Source organism: Miscanthus floridulus, chromosome 9 (assembly GCF_019320115.1).
Source record: "Miscanthus floridulus cultivar M001 chromosome 9, ASM1932011v1, whole genome shotgun sequence".
NCBI classification, from domain to species: domain Eukaryota; kingdom Viridiplantae; phylum Streptophyta; class Magnoliopsida; order Poales; family Poaceae; genus Miscanthus; species Miscanthus floridulus.
The window spans coordinates 139160939-139180289 of NC_089588.1; positions in this window are offsets into that span (position 1 = coordinate 139160939).

Sequence of the window (19351 nt, forward strand, 5' to 3'; positions counted from 1 at the left end):
TTGGGTCTTTTCTATTGTTTGCTAAAGGGCGGGCCTGGTGCAAGCGGTAGATTCTTACCGCCTGTGACCGGAAGGTCCCGGGTTCGAGTCATGGTCTCCTCGCATTGCACAGGCGAGGGTAAGGCTTGCCACTGACACCCTTTCCCAGACCCCGCACAGAGTGGGGGCTCTCTGCACTGGGTACGCCCTTTTTTTCTGCTGGTTGCTATACTACACAAAATAAATGTGTTGGCCTATACATGCATAAGTTTAGATGATATCTCATTTCCATGCTTAAATCCATATCATAATGGGTGAAAACATAAAATTGGTAAAAAAAAGACCTACCAACGCAATCAATAAAATAGAATTGATTATTCAACAAAATCACAAAAATGGTAAGAATGTATCAATGCAACATACCTTACCACTTGCTCTATTTCAATAATGGAGGTCAATTTTTCACGCAAGACTTCTGTTATAGAAAATTGTATAAAATATCTTCATATTTGATACTTGCAAAGACCTAATCAATTAATTGATCATTTACGGAATTTTTAGATTGGGAAGTTCAACATTGTGCAGCTGTACAAAAATTGACCCTTCATTTATTGAATTTTCACATCGGGGAGTTCAATAATAAATAAAGCTTGGATTTGAGAATATGGAATTCACCTGTGAGTTCAACCGCGACTTAGCTTTTTAACTTGTGGCGCACCGAGCCACGTACCGCTCTACATCTCGCCTCATCCTCGGCCAAAACAAGTGTGTGGCCTTGGCACCAAAATTTCCCATCAATCCGCCTCCATGTGCCTCCGGCAACAACAAAAGATGAATTTTGATGGTAACTAGCTATGTCTTGACTGAAATTCGATGATAGCTAGCTATGACTTGGATGAAATTTGATGGTAACTAACTATGACTTGACTGAAATTTGATGGTAACTAGCTATGACTTTACTGAAATTTGATGGAAACTAGCTATGACTTGGCTGAAATTTGATGGTTACTGGCTATGTCTTGATGGAAATTTGATGATAGCTAGCTATGACTTGGCTGAAATTTGATGGTAACTAGGTATGACTTGACTGAAATTTGATGGTAACTAGGTATGACTTGACTGAAATTTGACGGTAACTAGCTATGACTGGACTGAAATTTGATGGTAACTAGCTATGGCTTGGCTGAAATTTGATGGTAACTTGCTATGTCTTGACTGAAATTTGATGGCAGCTAGGTATGACTTGGCTGAAATTTGATGGTAACTAGCTATGAATTGACTGAAATTTGATGGTTAATAGCTATGCTTGACTGAAATTTGATGATACTAGCTAGATTGTAAAATACTATTATTATATTGCCACCAATAATAACAACGGATTTAATTTTGTAATTATTTACTAAAGTATATTAATTTTTCTTGGATAGAACTGCTAATCATCATCCAACCACCTAAAATTGCAAAGTACTTATACCAAATATATACTACATAATATGCAATTTCATGAAATGTTTGGTGATGCATTTATATAGAGCTTGAGTAGCTTAATTGGTTGTTGTTTCTGTAACTCGCACTCTTTGTCTTGTCCAGGTTACAATGTAAATAACTGTGACGTATCTTTTTTTATGTTTATAGCAGCATTTCCATGGTTTCAAAATTAATTTGTTTGCAGTTTACTTTTCTGCAACTTGCTGAGGAATATGAACAAGCTTTAATAGATCAATTTTCACAGGAATAAGCCTGAGGGTCCTTTACAGCCATGGTCAGTGTACCAAGTTTCCCCAGTAGCCGTGTCCTTTCCAGTTAAATTTCAGTGTTTCCTGTAACGGTTAAGTGTGTAAGCTCATTTGAATGACGGTACTTTTGATAAGACAGAAGTCCATTCAGACAGAAGTCAAAATGAAGGAGATGCTAAGAAAGATAGTATATATATTGGATACCTGCAGAGCGGAATTGCGAGCGTAACTTGTATCTCCATTTCCTGAAACCATGTGCAGGTTGCCTCTGAAAATCACGGGATAAAGTGCCGAGCACGCATGCAAACCCAAGTCCAACCCGCTGCAGACGGCAGTCAGGTGTCGAGTATCTACTCCTCCCGTGCACATATTGGGCCTGGGATCATCCAAGAAAAGAAGCCACCTTTTCTTACATCCCAGACCACGTTTGCTGACTCTAGAAACACAAAATCTATCTGTGGGGCCAGGGTGTGAGAGCGACTACGGCGAAGTCGTCGGAGACCATTGCAGTCACCGCTACACTACTGCTTGTCTGGTCTGCTCACCGGTGCTTGGTTAGTCAAGGTCATCGCTTCCTTCATCTCTGAATTATTGCAGACTTTGCCATCATCCTATCTACGCGTGTCCCATCTATCAACGTGATTTATGAAAACCACTGCACGCTTCGATTTGACGGACAGAAAAACAGCAAGTACAGGTCCACTCATTACTCTAAAGTTCCATACTTCCAGTCCAACCATTCTTCATCTGCAGTTCTGCACTGACACTACGACATGATAAATTTTCTTCACACTGCTTCATAGGCCAGAGAACAAGAAAAGCCCTGATAGATATGATGTATATTCCCATCTTCATCCTCATATTCTTGAGTTCACTCTGTCAATCCGACGATCAGCTGACACATACAAAGCCACTCTTCCACAAAGACACTCTCATCTCTGCGGGCGGAGACTTTGCTCTTGGCTTCTTTCCTCCTACCAATTCAAGCAACAAGTTATACATTGGAATTTCGTATAACAAAATGTCCCAGAGCACACGGTGGTATGGATCGCCAACCGTGACAGCCCAATCACCACCCCTACATCAGCGAAGCTCGCCATCTCAAACAATTTAGGACTGGTGTTGTGAAACTCCCAAGGCCACATCTTTTGGCTGGCAACGAGCAACACAAGTGGAGGTGCTAGAAGAGAACCTTCGGGGCAGCGGGCTCGATGTCCTCGCCAAGGGAGTAGGCCAGCGGAGCGAGGCAACACAACGTTGGCTCGAGAAGGGCCCATTTAGTAAGGCTGTTCAGAGGGGGAATTATTGCAATGTTCCTTGTTTAGGGATTAGATTCATGACATTCTTGCACTAATTGTTACACTAGATGCAAGTGGGCTAGGTTCCTTTACGAGGGCTTAGATTCATGGCATTGTTGACCTAATTGCTAAAGTCAATTGAGGTTTGTGTCAAATGAATATGTAATTCAATTGGTAGCTGTCACACTCACATTGGTGCATTGTTGCCCTAATTGCTAAAGTACATCAATTGAATTGTGAATTAATGGGAAGTATACATGGAAGCATCACTATGGAGTGAGCACAAGAACTAGGGACACAAGAAGGAGAGAAGGAGAAGACTACCACTCCCATCAACGACGCAAGCAAAAGTACTGGCGATGAAATTTAATTACCTTGGCGGAGTACCGGGCTTGTCGGTGCTCTCTCTCTCTTCGATTTGTACCTTGACCGATTCAGGTTCTACTTGAGCCAGCATCTCAGACATCTCTGGTAATTGATTTTTGATTCAACGTAAGTATTGTGCTCTTGTGTTCATTAGGATCATAATTCTTTGAGTGCTTTAATCCTTGTTAAGCTCTTGGGTTAAAGTAGTTACTGTTAGTGTAAGCATGGTGCTTAGACTTTTGGCTACTTGTAGATGCACCCTACATTCTAGATCGTGTGCTAGATATCGAGAGTGACAGTCTCTTGATTCTCTGTAGTCCACCTCCCATCTGTAGGCCTAGCAGGCCAATGTTGCGACAGAAGAAATATATTTCTTTATACTCTTCCTTAGTAATGTCTCCAGGTGAACACTCGAATACAATTTTATCTCAAGTTAGAAGTGAAGAGCCTTAGAAGTTCAATTCTCTCTACGCCCCGGTTTATCTTTAACCTCGTTGCTATCCCTGGTTAAGTTAGTCCGTTGTTAGTCTCACACTTGTCCCCATGGACTGTGGATACGATACTCTAAATACTCATTTGAAAAGCTACTTCGATATCCATGTGCTTGTGGATTATTCTACGTGCCACCACAGGTGTCAACATTCGCCACCACAGGTAATAAGATTTATGCATACCACAATATCATATTGGCATATATTAGTTGCTTATATTAGTTCTTTTTTCCTTATTAAAATTTAATTCAAATGCAGAGTATGGCATGGGTGCGCAAATATCAACGATGGGTGAGGATGGGATGAACCTTCACAAACATGTGTGTGGGGGGTACGACCCCGGATATCCACGGCAGAACACATGGGTTGTGCCCCTAGTGGCGGCCCAGCCCACAAGATGAAGCCTTACGGGGTACGACTCTGCTCGGCGCCTCCCGCAAGACATCCGGAAGATATCCTTAAGATACTACGAGATCTGTTAGGATATGTATGATCCCAAGATTCCTGTAATCAGTTATTACTTTCCGGTTATCTCTCAGATCTAACTGACTTGTAACCCTGCTCCCCGGACTATGGGCAGGGACCCCCTCCAAAGACACGCAATATCATACGATAGCTAATACAAACCAACAGACCACAGGAGTAGGGTATTATGTCATACTGACGGCCTGAACCTGTCTAACTCGTGTGTCTCTGTTGCCTTTTTGTTCTTGATCTCACGCTCCTCTGACGATCAATCTACCTTCGTGGGATACCCCTTGGAGGACTATGTTCTATCGACAGTTGGAGCGCCAGGTAGGGGCTTGCGTGCTGTATCCTTGTCGAACAAGATGGCTTTTTCCACAGGCTCTTCGTCCCTCCCGCAGCCCGGCCAGATCTTCACGGTCGGATCGATCTCCTGGATCATCAACACTGACGGAGTCAGAGAGCTCCTCGAGCCGGCGCAGATCGATTCTGTGCTAATCACCCCCGCACCTGCATCTGTAGATCCGATCTCGGAATCACCTCCGAGGTCGCCTTCATCAGCCATCCGCCGCCCGCTTCCTCAATACCAGAGGAGGCAGATCAACAATGACGATCTGATCGACTCCATCGATTGGGTCGGTCTAAAACTCGCCGATTGTCTCTCCATCACTGAATCGGCTCTGGACGCTCTGGTTCATCACCGACCACCCTCTGATCTGAATCTACCGGAGGCTGCTCAGAAAACTCCAAGAGTTGCGGCGCTGCCCTTCGGGCTCACCAACGTCACCACCAACTACCAAGACACCCTGAGGGGTGAATTCGCCAACAAGGTGGGATGCGCCCATCCACTCGCAGACCAGATCGTCATCCAGCCTCTGCCAGCCGTCAACATGCTACACTTAGGCCGGTGCCCCGGAGTGTCCCTCCAGACCATCCCGGAGGAAAATCCGGGCTTCGAGTCTCAGGGCTCTATGGAGACCCTCACCGAAACCTTCTCCGAGCAACTCCTTCTCCCACCCTTCCGGGGTGGTGCGATCTTCAACGTCAGCGTCGACAGCCCTCCTTGGAACGACGAAACCAAGGAGGAGCGCGTTGCTCAGGAGAACCGGAACGTCAACCACGCGCAGCGCCAAGAAAACGAGGCAGCCATTGCGAGGGCCGAGGCTGCTCAGAATAATCGGCTCGATTCACAAGGAAGGCCACTCCCACTCCACCACGACCTCGATGAAGAATTTCTCCGCGTTGATGGCCATGACGTCTTCAAGACTCCAAGCGCCAATCTGGCAGTGGCCGCCAATGAGCTCGCCCGCCTCCCACAGACGCCCGAGCTCGCTAAGGTCACTGCCATGCTTAAAGCGGCACACTGTTAGGTTAATGAGATTCGAGAGGATCAGAGACCTTCGTGCTCTACGAGCACGATTCACCGATCAGCTGCGCCGAGATCCAATTGCCGCCCCAGTCAAAGCCATTTCACCGACCAGTCACTGCCTCTTCAGGGGGGAGCCGGGGGCCACCACGCCGAACACCATCGGCAACACGACCAGGAGGTCGAATAGGACGCTCGAGTGCACCTCAGCAACCTCCGGGATGCACGACGGCGTATCGAGCAACGTCGTTTCAGTCGCCATGAAGACGAAGTGCGTCACCGCCAGGAGTATGAGCAGGAGTACGGCAACCCGGACTTAGCTCTCGAGCCGATCGACGCCGGCAACGCTACAGCTGACGCCGACCACAACCCCGAAGGGCCCCCAGCGTTTACGAAGGCGCTCCAAACACTTCAGTGGCCCTGTGGTTTCAAAATCACTGGGTCAAACCCTACGAGAGAAGGATGAATCCAACACAGTGGCTACAGGCTTACGTCACCGCTGTCTGCGCTATCGGAGGAGACACCCATGTCATGGCAATCTATCTGCCCGTCATGCTTACGCCACCCACCATGAGCTGGTTTACTAGCCTTGCCCCGGACTCCATTGGATCTTGGGAAGAGCTAAAAAAAGTCTTCACCGACAATTATTTGGCTATGTGTACTCGGCCGGGCACCAAGCATGATCTCAACCGCATCAACCAGAAGCCGTCCGAGCTCCTCCGCCGCTACATTCCACGCTTTTCTGAGATGAGGAATTCTATTCCCAACATCACGGAAGCTGAGGTCATCACTGCCTTCATCCGAGGACTCCACCATCGCGAGCTTCACTCCAAATTCAACCGCAAGCCGCCCACTGGCATCTACGAGATGATCACTACGGCCAACCAGTACGCCGACACCGAGGAAGCCGAGGTGCGCTTCAACGAGGATGCGGGCACTCATCGCCCATCTCGCCGCTACGACGACCGCCCCGACGACCGACGCCACAACGACCGCCGCCCCGACGACCGCAGGTACCATCGTGACAGCGGCCGTGATCGAGCAGAAGGACCTAGGCCTAGCCAAAATCGCTACCGCCGGCCAGACCACATCGTCGCCACTATCAGTCAACCTCACGCTAAGCGCAACTACGACGAACAGTACCAAAAGATCCTCGACGGCCCGTGCCCTCTTCACAAGAACGCCAAACACAAGATGAAGAACTACCTCGGTTTGGCTAAGGAGTTCCAGGACAAGAAGCTGGACGACGACGCCAACGATGGAGCTGGAGGTCGCCGACCACCTAGGGGCAACAACAATGCCTTCTAGGACCACGACAAGGTGGTCGCCACCATCTTCAGGGGCCTCGCCTCTACTGAGAGCAGAAGAGAACGAAAGTTCACCGCACGGCGGGTGCTCTCTGTCACTACGGAAGACGCCACCACCAACCCTAGCTATCGCCCATGGTTCAAGGTCCCCATCACCTTCAGCAGGGCCGACCAGTGGGTGGATATTCGCTACACAGGGCGTTTCCCCCTCGTCCTCGACGCAACCGTCCAGAAGGTGCTCTTCAGAAAAGTGCTCGTCGATGGTGGGAGCGCTCTAAATCTCCTCTTCGCTGGAGCCCTAAAGGAGCTAGGCCTCGATTTGTTAGATCTCACACCCTTCGACTCCTCCTTTTGGGGCGTGGTACCTGGTAGGGCCTCCAAACTGCTTGGAGAGATTACCCTACCAGTACAGTTCGGCACGGCAAGCAACTACCGCATCGAACACATCAACTTCTACGTCGCTGACTTCAACACCGCCTACCACGCCATACTTGGTCGGCCAACTCTGGCCATGTTCATGGTTGTACCGCACTACGCGTATCTGGTGCTGAAGATGCCATCACCTACAGGAGTTCTAGCTCTGCGGGCCAACCTCTCCATCGCCTACGCCTACGAGACAGAGAGTCTCACCCTCGTCGAAGCCACCGACCTCTCCATCCAGATAGCCAGCGTGGTCATCGAAGCCAAGTCGGTGTCCGCCGACGACATGGAGATCCCAAAGCTGGAGCTTCCTCGCGCCTCCACCAAATCCAAGGAAGTCAAGGAGGTCGGCCTCGGCCTCAACGACCCCTCCAAGACCGTGAAGATTGGGGCTCACCTTGACCCCAAATAGGAAAGCGCGCTCATCTCCTTCCTACGTGCCAACGCCAACGTGTTTGCATGGAAACCTGCAGACATGCCGGGGTACCACGGGAGAAGATCGAGCACTCCTTGAATGTCTCGCCGACCGCCAAACCGATCAAGCAGAAACTCCACCGATTCACGCCAGACAAGAAGGAGGCTATTAGGGTAGAAATAAAACGGCTCTTAGCTGTCAGATTTTTAAAAGAAGTGTATCATCCTGAGTGGTTAGCAAACCTTGTTCTCGTTCGAAAAAAGAATAAAGAATGGAGAATGTGTGTTGATTATACTGATCTCAACAAACACTGCCCTAAGGACCCCTTCGGTTTGCCTCGGATAGACGAGGTTGTAGACTCCACCGCCGGCTGTGAACTGCTCTCCTTCCTTGACTGTTACTCTGGCTATCATCAGATCTCCCTCAAGGAAGAAGATCAGATCAAGACGTCATTCATCACGCCCTTCGGGGTGTACTGTTACACCACCATGTCCTTTGGACTAAAGAACGCCAGGGCGACTTATCAAAGGGCTATCCAAATGTGCCTCGATCAACAGATTGGCCGCAACGTCGAAGCTTACATCGACGACGTGGTCGTCAAATCCAAGACCTCCGATGAGCTTATCGCCGACCTCAAAGAAACGTTCGCCAACCTGAAAAAGTATCGATGGAAGTTGAACCCTTCAAAGTGCATCTTTGGAGTTCCATCCGGTATACTGCTGGGCTACATCGTCAGCGCTGGTGGCATCGAACCCAACCCTAACAAGGTCTCCGCCATCACCAACATGAAATGGCCAACATGCGTCAAGGATATACAGAAACTTACAGGCTACATGGCTGCTTTAAGCCGCTTCATATCGCGCCTCAGTGAAAAAGGGCTTCCATTCTTCAAACTCCTCAAGGCCTCTGAGTGTTTTTCCTAGTTGAAGGAGGCAGATACAGCTTTCGAGCAGCTCAAGTTGTTCCTAACAAAGCCTCCGATCATGACGGCGCCACGGCCAGACGAAACTCTCTTGATCTACATCGCCGTTACTTCCCGCATCGTCAGCATAGCCATCGTGGTCGAATGCGAGGAGGCCGGGCATGCCTATAAGGTGCAACGTCTGGTATACTTCATCAGTGAGGTCCTTAACGAGCCCAAAACTCGTTATCCTCAGGTCCAAAAACTGCTATACACCATCCTGATTACATCGCGTAAGCTCTGGCATTACTTCGAGTATTACAAGATCACCGTGGTCACCGAGTTCCCTCTGGGGGACATCCTCCGCAACAAAGAGGCCAACGGACGTAACATCAAGTGGGCTGTCGAGCTCGGCACTTACTCCATCGAATTTAGAAGCATGCCTATAATCAAGTCTCAGGCGCTTGCTGATTTCATCGCTGAGTGGACCGAGATCCAAGAGCCCAATGTCGCCACCTGCCCCAAGCACTGGGTGATGTACTTCAACGGCGCCCTTAACATCAATGGTGCTAGCGCAGGCATTCTGTTTATTACGCCGACCAAGGATAAGCTCCGATACGTTTTCTAGATACACTTTCCGGCCTCCAACAACGCCGCCGAGTATGAAGCATGTCTCCACGAACTCCGTATAGCCGTTGAGCTCGGCATCAAACGCCTCATGGTATATGGGGACTCCGCGCTGGTCATCAACCAGCTTAACAAAGACTGGTCTTGTTCCAGCGAGAGGATGGATGCATATTGCGCCAAAATCAGGAAGCTTGAAGGAAAATTCTACGGCATCGAGTACCACCACGTGGTACGCGACCAAAATCAGCTCGCCGACCATTTATCCAAGTTGGGCTCTTCTCGCGTCGCGATCCTGCTGGGGGTCTTCATTCAAGATCTCCTGGCGCCATCCATCAAAGAGGATAAGGAAGTTTAGGAAGTTCCCCCCGCCGAGCAGCTGGTACTTACAGTACCTTCGCCGGACACCGATTGGAGGGAGCAATTCATAAAGTACCTTACCAGCGCCGAGGTACCCGCCGACAAAACTAAAACCGAACGCCTAATTCGTCGAAGCAAGCATTACGTGCTGGTAGACGGCAACTTGATGAGAAAAAGTGCCAAGGAAGGAATACTATAGAAATGCATCACGCAAGAAGAGGGAGTAAAGCTACTTCTCGAAATTCACTCTGGTTCTTGCGGCAACCACACAGCCTCAAGAACACTGGTCGGCAAGGATTTTCGAGCTGGTTTCTATTGGCCCACAGCCATCTCCGATGTAGAAGACCTCGTCCGATGTTATGAAGGATGCCAATTTTTCACCAAGCAAATACACGTGCCGGCGCAAGAGCTGCAAACCATCCCAGCTTACTGGCCCTTCGCATGCTGGGGACTAGATATGATTGGGCCTTTTAGGCCAGTGCCAGGTGGTTTTCGGTACGTATATGTCACCATCGACAAGTTCTCCAAGTGGATAGAGTATAAATCGCTCGTCTTGGCTACTGCAAAGAAAGCAGTCGAGCTCTTCGAAGACATCATCCACAGATTTGGTCTCCTGAACAGCATCATCACTGACCTCGGAACAACATTTATAGGCCATCACTTCTAGGACTTCTGCGAAGACCATTGCATCTCCGTCAAATACATCTCCATTGCCCATCCTAGAGCCAACGGCCAGGTCGAATGGGCGAACGGCATGATCCTTGATGCTCTAAAAAAGAGACTATATCAGAAAGAAGAAATGCACCTGGGCAGATGGCTCAAGGAGCTACCAGCTGTAGTATGGGGACTGCGTACTCAAGCTAGTCGCAGCACCGGTGTGTCTCCATACTTCTTGGTCTACGGCTTAGAAGCCATACTACCAGCGGACGTTGCCTTCTGAGCACCTAGGGTGGAAAACTATGATGAAGAGCAGGCCGCAGCTGTTCGGACAGAGGACGTCGATAGGGCCAAGGAAGAACGCCTAATCACCTACGTCCGCACAACCAAATATCTGGAAGGCTTGCAGAGGTACTACAACCGCGATGTCAAAGGTTGTTCATTTGCTGTCGACGATCTCGTTCTCCGTAGAAAACAAAAAACTGAAGGGATACACAAGCTCTCCTCCCCTTGGGAAGGACCTTACATCGTCAAAGAGGTCACCCGACTAGGGTCTTATCACCTGTGTGACTTAGAAGGAATCGTTGTTCCCAACTCGTGGCACATCGAGCACCTCATACGTTTATATCCTTGAAACACACCAGATATGTACTCTCCGCTTCATGATGAACAAAGTTTTAGTCTCCATAAATTATCTCCACTTTTTCTCCATTATGGTCTAATCTCCACTTATGGTCGCCGAGATCCATGCTACTCCATTGCGAACTCCAATACGAAATCGCCATAACTACGCCGACCACGCTTCTCCAAATCTCCAACGTTATCGCCGAACGGTTTTTCTCCAACATCACCGAACGATTTCTCCTAGTCGCCGACACGTTTTCGCCAAAAATCGCCGAACGGTTTTTCTCCAACATCGCCAAACGATTTCTCCAAATTGCTGAACACGTCTCCTCTAAATCGCCAACGTATTTCGCCACGTTTTCTCTCCAAATCGCCGAACACTCTTCTCCAAATCTATAAGATATTTCGCCGATCGGCAAGCAGCATACTTTCTTTTCTATTCTCTTCGGAGAAGACCCAGTCTCCGATCCCTCCCTACACGTGCCATGGGCTCCGCGCTCTGCGTTATGGGTGGTCGGCTATGGTTCCTTGGTCACGCCTATTCATCCTACACATCTACGGGCCCCGTGCTCGACGTTACGGACTACGGGCTAGCTAAGGCCGAGAGCTCAGCACAGAATTAATTGCTCGCACGCCGCTTATACTGCCTATATCTCCAACTTATTTTGATAACCGCCGGGTAGCACGTGTTCCGTTCTTTTCTCTATGGAGAAAACCCAGTCTCTGATCTCTCCCTACACGTGCTACGGGCTCCGTGCTCTGCGTTATGGGTGGTCGGCTGTGGTTCCTTGGTCACACCCGTTCTTCCTACACGTGCACGGGCTCTGCGCTCGACGTTATGGACTATGGGCTAGCTGAGGCCGTAGGGGTTAGTGGCGAACTAACTGCTTGGACTCTACTTATACTCCCTATAAATACGTCATGGTCAAAACTACGAAGATTTTTTCACTCAAATACAAGCAAACTGCATACACATGCACCTCGTAACATTCCTCCCATACATAATTGTTTTTTTGTGCTATCGCGCGTTCTAACTACATTGTCAAGACATTACAGATGATAATCTACAAGCAGTTCACTGAGCTCCGCCATCACCGTCTGTGTCACCAAACAGGTCGATATCACCGGCCAGCTTCTTCGCTGCGTCCTCCACCTCATCCTCCAGCTACTGGGTCTCCGCATCGCTCAGCCCTTTGGCGAACCCGCCCCCTATGGACTGAAGGTCGATGGCGGGGTAATGGGACCAGACAACCGCGAACACATGAGTAGCGATAGACATAATGGCGTCACAGTTGAAGCTCTTGAAGTTCTCCCACGCTGCCTTGCACCTTTGGATGATGGTGTCCGAACATTGCCACCTGTCATCGGGCTGAGTAGCCAAGCACCGGTTTAATTGCGGCGACTACGGTGTCAAAGTTATCCCTTTGGGTGTTGGCCTCCTGCACCAGCACATCAAACTGTGCCTTGGCTTTATGACGGTAGCCTGCAAGCATTACAATGTTCCATCATACAAGGAAACTACTTCAACAGTAATTCTGACCAGGAGGCATTCACCTTTCAGCTCCTCAGCCAGTTTATCTGCTCGCTCAGACTCCTTCGCCTTCTCCCGTCGAAGTTGTTCGACGGTTTGGTGTAGTTGGCTGAGCTCCTCATCTTGCTCTACAAGCGTAATAGTTACCAACAAAAATATGGCTGTTTAGCGATAAAAAGCGCAATCACCTATGCACCATACCTGCTTTTTGCTTGGATATACACTTCTAAGCTGCTCGGATTGCTATTTCAACTGCTCGGAAGCACCCCTCAGTTGTTCGGAGACTTTGGCCAGCTGATCGGATGCAGCCGCCAACTGTTTGGACATCACCTCCCTCTGGTATTCCAGGTCTCGAGCGTTGGACTCCGCAAGGTCTCACTCACGCCGGGCCTTCTGGATGCTTCTCTCCGAGAGGTTCATCGCCTCTTTGAGTTTTTCGTTCTCCTCGGCAAGGGGCTCCATCCTCCTTATCAGTTGGCGGCGCTGCTCGATAGTCCGAGTTATCTCCTGCAAATGCACATTGATAATGTCTAAATACAATCCCTAAACATCAACAAAGAGCATCGCAGACGCAGTACTAACCTTGATCTGTTTCGTCACCCCGGCAAGGCCGGTCTCCAGTCTCCTGAACTCCCTGGTGGTGTCCTCCTCTTCGACAATTACTATGTCATCGCCATGCTTTCGGAGGATTCGGATAGCCTGGGGTCGAGGTTCATCACGCTCGATCTCCTCCACCTCGTCCTCCTCTGCTGCAGCCGGTGGCACCACCTGGGGGCTCGGTGGCCGGATAGCGGGTCCGACCATGCCCCCCGACGCCTCGGGGAGTGCTGTCTGCTCCACCAGCACCCCAAGAGTCTCCGCTCTAGATTCTGGCGTGACTCTAGTAACTACAGTTTCTACTCCACAGGACCCGGCGGTGCCCGCCGTTGCCGAGGGTGCTGTTGCCAGCTCGTTCGCCGTCGATGATAGCTGTTCGCCACCGCCAAGTCCGCCAACGGCGGCAATCGGCTCCCCCACGTGTTGACGAGCGCTCGAGGACTCCAGGTTGGGGTCCACCGACACCCCCTCCGTCCCAGAGCCAGCCTTTGGCTGCTCGTCAGTCTGCACGGGCGAGATTGGATCCATCATACGCCTTGCAACAAGTCAGCTCGTCAGTCACCACGAAAGTTAAGAAACTACAGCAAAGTAACTTCAAGACAAGGATACTTATGGTTTGGTCTGCTGGTTCAATTTCTTGAACCGACGGTGCCTGCCCGAGCCACCAGGCGCTGTCGCAGGGTCGGCTCCCATGCTCTGCGGGGGAGGCCTCGGCTCTTCCATAGTCGACCACTGTTTTGCCTGCCGCTCTAGGGCCCTCTTCGCCTGTTGCTCGGGGACTACTGTCGCTTGCCCCGCTGGGACTCCTGTCGTCTGCTGTGCGGGGACCTCCCTCGCCCGCTGCTCGGGGACTTCCCTCGTCTGCGGCTCAGGGATTTCTTCGCCTCTCCTTGATTGCTTCCCCATGGGAGTGCTGCGCGGAGGCTCCTTCGTGCTTGGTGGAGGATCCGTCGGAACTTCGTCATCATCAGACCAGTCGAACACAACGGTCCTTCGCATTCGAGTGGTCTGATCATCGCCAAGCGAGATGCCGCCCGGTTTGATGGGAGCAGCAACCGCTGTTTTCCTCCTCTTCTAGGCTGGCTCATCGACTGCTGCCCTCTTCCCCTAGGTTTTCTCCGACACCGGGGGAGAACTCTCCATTCGACCAACATCAGTACCTCCAGAATCCAACGAGACGCTGATGGCACTTCCTTCAGGGTGAGTCGGTGGTCGTGCATCCACAGCTGGTGGCCAATTGCCCTTCGGCGCACTTGAAAAGTACACCGTCTTATCCTGTGAGTGGATCTTTGCATAAGTAAATTAGTGCACTGCTCGACAATGAAGAAGGATACAAAGCATCAGGAATGCACAACAGAGATATTTACCTGAGGAGGCAGATTTTTGCAGTTGAATGGCTTCGTATACCCGGACATGTTGAACGAGGAAAACGGAGCGAATAGCTCCGTAGCCTGCTCTTCGCAGATGTTCTTTGACAGCATCTCCGGCCTCTCTCGGGTACCGTCGGTCTCCCCCTTGAACTCGAAGGCTAGATGCGCCCTCTCCTTACAGGGCTGCATGCGGCGTACTATAAAGCTGGCCACCACCAAGCCACCGTTGGTTCTCACGCCTTTTATCAAGGCAAGAAGCTCCGTCACTTGCTCCATGTCAGTGCTGTTTGGTGTCTTCGACCAGCTCCTTTGGCTTTCCAGGATGTGGTCGGTGTCGCAGCGAACGGCTGGGTGGCTCTGTTTCATGTAGAACCACCTGGCGTTCCACCCTTTCAATGATGTGTTCAGCGGCACAGTAAGGAACCCGCCCACCATCCCATCCCGCAGCTAAAGGTTCACCCCGTTGACCACTTTGGAACCACCTCCGCCTCTCTTTTTCAGCCAGAACAGGTAATGGAAGAGGTTGAAATGGGGGAGGATGCCGAGATATGCCTCACAGAAATGGATGAAGATTGAGATGTGCAGAATGGTATTGGGATGGAGGTTGCACAGACTAACTATCCAAAGCTCCAATAGATCCCTCAGGAACGGATGAACAGGGAATCCCAACCCGCGCCAGAAATAATCCTCGAATACCACCACTTCATCAGTATGAGGCGTTGGGAAGGACTCACCGAGGGCCGGCTGCCATCCGGTGGTAGCACGGTCAGGAAGAACGCCAGCCTCCACCAATCTGTTAAGCTCTGCCTCTCCTGTTCGCGATGGCACCCACTCTTCGTCCCGCTGGGCGCCGGCGCTCGCCTTCTTGGTGCTTGCTTTCTTCGATTTGGCAGCTCCTTTTTTCGGTGCCATCTCTCCGCTGTGATTGGGGTTCGGCGGCGGAGGAAAATGTGGAAGCGAATCTGGAAACGCGAGGTTTGAGGAAGAAGACGGAATGGCAGAGTGGCAAAGGTGGGAACGTGGGGTGCGGCGGCGCAGTTATAAAGCACTTTCCCCACCCTTTCGCATTCAAGGGTTTTTGGGGAACCATTCCCGCGACTTGCGCTCCTCTGAATTCTACGGCGCGGCTTAATGGGCCGTAACCTGGGCTTTCACGCAACCGCAGCCCACGTGGCTCATTTATCGCCGCTGTCAGTTGTTAATCACCAAATAATCGCCGACTTCGCCGCCATTTATTGAGGCTCAGTAACCGTTACTGTACAACCATTCCTCCGGTTTTTTCTCCACGGTTGGACTCCTCCGATATCTCCACTTGTGGCTCGGGGACTGGCTGCTTGTTCGGCTAGTCTTTTCACTATTTCTTTGTTTCTGACCCTGGCACCACGTGACTCCGTCACCTACCGTCAGGCTCAGGGACTAAGTGGGCACACTTCACCTTGCAGTGAATGTGCTTTTCGGGTCTACGCCCGGGGACTGGCTACCTGCTCGGCCGGTTTTTTATTCTGCTTTGGACCCTGGCACCACATGACTACGTCATCTATTGTCAGGCTTGGGACTAAGTGGGCATACTTCATCTCGCGGTGAATGTGCTTGCTTTTTCTAGAAGACTCCGCGCTCCTTGAGGCTAAAGAAGATGATCTCCTGCTCCCGTGGTCGGACTCTAAGTGGGCACACTTGGTCCACTGCGAGGAAATTTTCGTTTCTGAACTTGAGCTCCTTACACCCTTATGGCAAGCCGTGTTTGGATCATACTGCTCGGCTGTGGTCCTCGCAGCTCGCAACTGCTCGGCAACTCGTCATAGTGGTCGGACCACAAGTTCGACTTCTTGGCTCTGTTCGCACCTGCTCGGACAAACACAGGACAGCGTTGCACAACGGGTACAAGGTGCTCGGGGACTACGTGTGGGGGGTACGACCCCGGATACCCACGACAGAACACATGGGCTGCACCCCCAGTGGCGGCCCAGTCCACAAGACGAAGCCTTACGGGGCACGACTCTGCTCGGCGCCTCCTGCAAGACATCTGGAAGATATCCTGAAGATACTACGAGATCTGTTAGGATATGTATGATCCCAAGATTCCTGTAATCAGTTATTACTTTCCGGTTATCTCTCAGATCTAACCGACTTGTAACCCTGCTCCTCGGACTATATAAGGCGGGCAGAGACCCCCTCCAAAGACACGCAATATCATACGATAGCTAATACAACCCAACAGACCACAGGAGTAGGGTATTACGTCATACTGACGGCCTGAACCTGTCTAACTCGTGTGTCTCTGTTGCCTTCTTGTTCTTGATCTCACGCTCCTCTGCCGATCAATCTACCTTCGTGGGATACCCATCGAAGGACTGCCGACGATATTCTGTCGACAATGTGGCTGCCCATTGTCCCCATGGCGTTGCAGAGATTTTGGATCCTGCTATGCTACAAAATGATCTGGATGGTGGGAATCCAGAAATGATACAGAACTGCATCCTCCCAATGGTAAAGTTGGGCCTCATGTGCTCCATGCCATCATCACGAGATCGATTTGGAATGGATACATTCTTCCAGCTTTGCAGCGTCGGAAATGGACTAGACAACTAAGCTTGTTTGGTTGGCTGGTTCGTATCGTTGCTGTTTCGTTTATGTGAGAGAGAAGTATTGCTGGCTGGTTCAGATGAACAGTGTTTTTGTGAGCCAGCCAGCCAGCCCCAGCCAAACGAGCTGAGGACAAGTAAACATAGTTGTGATGTTTGCTATACTACAGGAACTTGTTGGCTCTAGAGGGTGCTGATCGTGCATAATAACCACCCATGTTTGAGCCCTTTTAACTCAAACTTTAGGTGCATTTTTTAGTTTTAATGGAAACTGTCGTTCCACCAGTTGCGCCTTTTTTAATAAAAAGGTGCCGGCAAGAGTTTTGCCTAGTATATATTAATAGAGAAGAAATTAGTTGGGTCTTTTCTGTTGGTTGCTATACTACACAAAATAAATGTATTGGCCTATACATGCATATGTTTAGATGACATCTCATTTCCATGCTTAAATCCATAACATAATGGGTGAAAACATAAAATTGGTAAAAAAAAGACCTACCAATGCAATCAATAAAATAGAATTGATTATTCAACAAAATCACAAAAATGGTAAGAATGTATCAATGCAACATACGTTACCACTTGCTCTATTTCAATAATGGAGGTAAAATTTTCACGCAAGACTTCAATTCTAGAAAATGGTATAAAATATCTTCATATTTCATACTTGCAAAGACCTAATCAATTAATTGATCATTTACGGAATTTTTAGATTGGGAAGTTCAACATTGTGCAGCTGTACAAAAATTGAGCATTCATTTATTGAATTTTCACATTGGGGAGTTCAATAATAAATAAAGCTTGGATTTGAGAATATGGAATTTACCTAATTAAAAACCAGCCTCAAGTCAAGTGTCTACGCCGCCTCTGCCTATTGCCGACGGCCGCGTCCCGTGCGGCAGTGCCCACGCGGCCACGGCGCGAAGCCGCGCGAGTGTGCGAGACCAGGTCACCGATTACCGCCCAGGTAGCCAGTGCGGTGCGGTGCGGCTGGCGGCCGCGGCCTGCAGCAAGCCGCCCAACGCGGCAGCGCGCAAGCGCTCCAGAGCCTCCGCAGGGGCCGCGCGAACTGGAAGTCCGAGACCTGCCATGGCGGCCTGGCAGCGGCGAAGAGCCTGGAGAAGTGGAGATCCACGTCCGCTGGTGGTGAGCGGCGGAAAGGAACGGAGGAGAATAGGAGATTGCGGCGCGTCGTGACTCGCACATTCGCGGTCTCGGGGGTCGAGGGAACACTACGTCAAAAAGTATTTGTAGGGACGGTTGTAGACCATTTGTAGGGGTGGTTTATCCAGCCGCCCCTACGCAAGGGTCTCTACAAATCATGTATTTGTAGGAGCGGTTTCCAGGCCGTCCCTACAAATCGATTTGTAGGGGCGGCTGGTGTTTCCAGCCGCCCCTACAAATCTATTTGTAGGGGCGGCTCTTATTACCCGCCGCCCCTACAAATCTATTTGTAGGGACAGCTGGAAACACCAGCCGCCCCTACCAACGGGTATTTGTAGGGGCGGTTCAATCTAGAACTGCCCCTACAGTACGTTTTCCCGCAAAAAAAAAATCGCTTTTTCAATTCAAAATCGCTTTGCCGAACGTCCCACAACCAACGTTCCGAACCGCGTTCGCGTTGCCGAACGCCCCGTGACCAGCGTCCGCGTTGCCGAACACCCCGCGACCGCGACTACAAACATAAGAGTATTCTATAAACTACAATTACAAGTCCAATTCACATGAATATATACAATACATCATTAAATATACAAATTCCATACACATTGTTATCAACGTCCTAGAGCTAGCCTTTCTGTCTCACGAAGGTGTTAGTACTGAGGATTTGTACCTAACTCAGACTCTCGGTCATGGTAGGCACCTCTGACGTGTACAATCTGGTCCAATATGAAGTTGCAAAGGTCGCCGACGAGCTCTAAGAGTTGGTCATCCTTGTATGGGTCTCTTTTCATTCCTTTCTCTTCTCTCCACTATAAGAAAACAAGTTTCGGTTTAGTATTTCATACCATTTACGAAGTTTTTATACTATGGGTGAAGAGGTTCAAACTTACCCTTAAGGGGTGTCTCCTGTAGGCACCGGTGTTACCCATCATAGAACATATATAGTATCCACAATGTACACTCCCAGGCTTCTGCTTGGGGCACTGTGTGTTTTGCATATGAAAATGTTTAGTAATGCTTTTGACAGCCATGTAACAGAGTACTGAAGAAGTAAATTACACTTACCGCACATAGTGTTTTTATAGCCAGCTTTTCCTT